General features: G+C 31.0%; 2 non-coding genes across 2 annotated transcripts; both read right to left on the reverse strand.

Annotated features, from left to right (window-relative positions):
- Window positions 1-2,584: 2,584 nt before the first annotated feature.
- On the reverse strand, window positions 2,585-2,670 carry LOC145060738 (small nucleolar RNA SNORD24). Its single transcript, XR_013686923.1, has one exon. It is a non-coding gene; the product is annotated as a small nucleolar RNA SNORD24 (small nucleolar RNA).
- Window positions 2,671-2,860: 190 nt separating this feature from the next.
- LOC145060654 (small nucleolar RNA R12) lies at window positions 2,861-2,947 on the reverse strand. The gene has a single exon (XR_013686869.1). It is a non-coding gene; the product is annotated as a small nucleolar RNA R12 (small nucleolar RNA).
- Between the last annotated feature and the right edge of the window lie 932 nt (window positions 2,948-3,879).

Below are 3,879 nucleotides of genomic sequence, written 5' to 3' on the forward strand. Positions count from 1 at the left end.
ACACCATTGCCCAATCAAGTCGCACTTTCTATCATAATTTTAACTTAGGAGGGTAACTACCTTTTATCCGTGTTCACATATTAGCAACTTCTTCTTTTTTGTACATAATAAGGCAACTAACTTGTTTTAACTCTTTAAATTACACCAATATTACCGGCTAATACTTGTTTTAATCAGTAACTCAAAGGGAAAATGACTTAGGAGGGTAACTACCTCTTATCCGTGTTCACATATTGGCAACTTCTTATTTTTTGTACATAAGAAAGCAACTAATTTGTTTTAACTGTGTAACATCCCAAAAATCATGACCAAAAAATTCGTTTTTAAATTAATACTAAAACCATAATTGTCAAACCATTAATTTAATACTCCGACATCGGGTCCCGCCCAACATCAAGCCCCGCTTGGCATCGAGCCTCGCTCAGTATACAAATCTGTCTCTCTTAGGCCCCGCCTGTCTCCGGGCCCCGCCCACTAAACACATACAATCATATAACATGGTAACACATAAAGAAACATACTCTACTATTTCTCTGTCCTAAGAAACATACTCTCATAATAATGACATACGAAACATTATCCGTATTCAGCTAGTGATGAGATACGGGACCTCGCCCACACTCACCTCTTTACCAGGCACATATAAGTATCACACAGACAGCAAGTATAATCTAACATGCAAACATTCCTCGAGCACCCGCCCGACATCAGACCTTGGTCTGGAATAACATACTAGTATACAATGCCTAGGGCTAAACCCAGGTCTTCCTACTCATAGACTACATGGGCTGGCATTGTGGTCTTAGACCCATTCACACAGTGAGGAGACTCACCTTGCATTGCTTAAGCCCTAGCTGGAACTAGCTGAGTACGGACGAAGTTCCGTATCTTATTATTAGTAGGACATGGATATAGTAGAGTATGTTTCTTTATGTGTTACCATGTTATATGATTGTATGTGTTTAGCGGGCGGGGCCCGAAGACAAGTGGGGCCTAAGAGAGACAGATCTATAAACCGAGCGGGGCTCGATGCCAGACGGGGACTGATGTTGGGCGGGGCCCAATGCCGGAGTATTAAATTAATGGTTTGACAATTATGATTTTAGTATTAAATTAAAAACGAAATTTTTGGGATGTTACACAGTTAAAACAAGTTAGTTGTTTTCTTATGTACAAAAAATAAGAAGTTGCTAATATGTGAACACGGATAAGAGGTAGTTACCCTCCTAAGTCATTTTCCCTTTGAGTTACCGGTTAAAACAAGTATTCGCCGGTAATATTTAAAACTATAAAACTAACTAAAATTACATTTACTCCAAGTGGTCCTAATTCTCATTCTATATATTTTCTTTATATAATAAGAAAAATAACTAAAATTAAAAATATTTCATTAATACATTAAAATTATAGCTACAAAACAAAAGTAATAGGATAAGCGATAACGACTTAGAAAACCATTGAAGTTTTAAATTTGTTCAAAAAACATCATTCAAGTATTACATGTTCAAAAAACACCATCAAACTAAGACATATGTTCAAAAAACACAAACAAAGTACATATTCTATCCAAAAAACAACATCTTTATGGTTTTGGGTAACTTACATGTTTAGCCCTAATTTTTTTTTTCTTAACTCGGACGGCCCCTTGCGTTTATTTTTATTTTTCTTTCGGACCATGATCGAGTTAAAAGACTAATATACCATTATTAGTTTAATTTAACATTTATTTTTATTACTTATTAATTATTTATAGAATTGATATATTTATAATAAATAATAACATAAATTGTATAAATAATTAATAAATAATAAAAATAATGTTAAATGAAAGTAATAAGGATATATTAGTTTTTAACTCGATCAGGATCCAAAGTCCAAGCAAATCTAAACTAAAAAGAGAGTTAAAAAAAAAAAGTTAGAGACTAAATATATAAGCTACCCCAAAACCATAAATGTGATTTTTTAAACAGAACATGTATGTTTTTTAAACATATGTCTTAATTTGATGTTGTCTTTTAATGGTTTTTTTCAAACGAATTTTAAAATTCGATGGTCTCTTAAGTTATTTTCCCTAAAAATTACAAATATATATCTCTAACTAATTTTTTTATGGCTAATACCGCTAGAAGGTCGTCACCCTCCAAATCATCAGTCTTCGTTTCAAGAATATCTAAATACACTTTCTGTTTTTTAAATGCTACCTTTTCTTTCAATATCGCGATTTTTTCTTTTTGCAAAGAAAGATGTTGGTCCATTATGTAAAACAATCGCTGATATTTATTCTCCGGCGAGTTATTTAACAATGATGGAACCATTTTCGCTTTATCCATTCCAACAAAGTGTCGAGGTTGTTCAGATTCAAACTCCCCATCTTTGTCATTAAGATTGGTTTGAGAACAAGCATCTGATGTTTGTGGGTAATCATTGGATGTCTTTGACTTTTTTGACCCTCTTTTTTCAGTCGACATGGGTAGAAACCTAGAAAATGTGCAATACAAAATATGTTGGTTTTTTGGTATTTAAAGATTGGATTTTAGAAAAACAATTATAAATTTAAAATAATACATGTGTTATCCAAAATAGATGCCTCAGAGATCTTGGTGGATAATGAATCATCAAATGAGCAAAGACTCATCAAGAGTAGCAAATATCTTTCTTACATCACTGGCATCTATTGATCTAAACAAGCAACATATCACTAACTCAATTTTCAAAATTCGATGCTAAAAGCATATTTTACTAAAAAAAACTATTCAACAATTAAGAGGAATAATTTAAATCAACAAAACTGAATAAACTCAAATCGTCTTAAATTGATTTTTCAAAAGAAAAAACTAGACAAAAATTTGAGAAATCGATAATGAGTCAGAAGTAGCTGGTTGTATGATCACTTGTTCTCCTGAGGAGAAAATCATTGACAATCCGTCAAATTTTTCGTCATACTCATTGTCATAATCTACCATTTATGAAGAAAAATAAAGTATAAAAACGAAACAAAATATATGAATCTGTTCAGATTGCGATTGATTTCAAACACAGAAATGACAAATCGGAATACTGAAATTCAATAAAAACAAACAACCTGGTTATGATGTAAGCTGGAAACCCCAGACGAGTTGCCGATGAAGTCGACGGCGTGTGGTATATATAGCGATCATGAAATGGTATGGAAGCCCTAGTTGCTGCGACGTTGAGCAGGCCGCCGTTAATTTTTCCATTTTCGCAATCTTTTATGGGCCTCAATTTAAACTTCGAAGTTTGTACATAATGGCCCATGACATTGAATTTGAAATTGTTTTTCGGCTTGTTTAATAAGATGAACATTTTTTTTAAGAGGGTGTTTGGCTTAGCTTTTGTAGGGCAAAATTCTTTTTTGTAAAAGGATTTTTTGGAAAAGTTATTTTTTAAAATTTGTTTGGATTAGCTTTTGAAGAGAAAAGTCAAAAGTTAAAGTGTTTGGTTTAATTTTTATATGTAAAATGACAAAAAAGGACATGTTTACATATTTACATTGATTTACTACTTTACATATATTATTTTATACTTAAAAAAATTTTTAAACACATATTATAATTTTATAAACATTTTATTAGAAAATATAAAATATAAATTTCTTTTAAAATATTTCTAATTTTTTAGATTATACCATGAAAATATTAAAATTAGTACGTTCATACAAATTGTAAATAATTCATAAGAGAACTTTTTGTATTAGACCATGACAATATTAGAATTACGTTCATACAAATTAAAATATTTCTAATTTTTTGGATTAGACCATGACAATATTAAAATTACGTTCATACAAATTGTAAATAATTCATAAACAATATCATAGATAATATTACATTCATCTACGTAATGTGATTATATCTTGTG

Source organism: Lactuca serriola, chromosome 6 (genome assembly GCF_051521515.1).
Source record: "Lactuca serriola cultivar US96UC23 chromosome 6, Lser_US96UC23_V15, whole genome shotgun sequence".
NCBI classification, from domain to species: domain Eukaryota; kingdom Viridiplantae; phylum Streptophyta; class Magnoliopsida; order Asterales; family Asteraceae; genus Lactuca; species Lactuca serriola.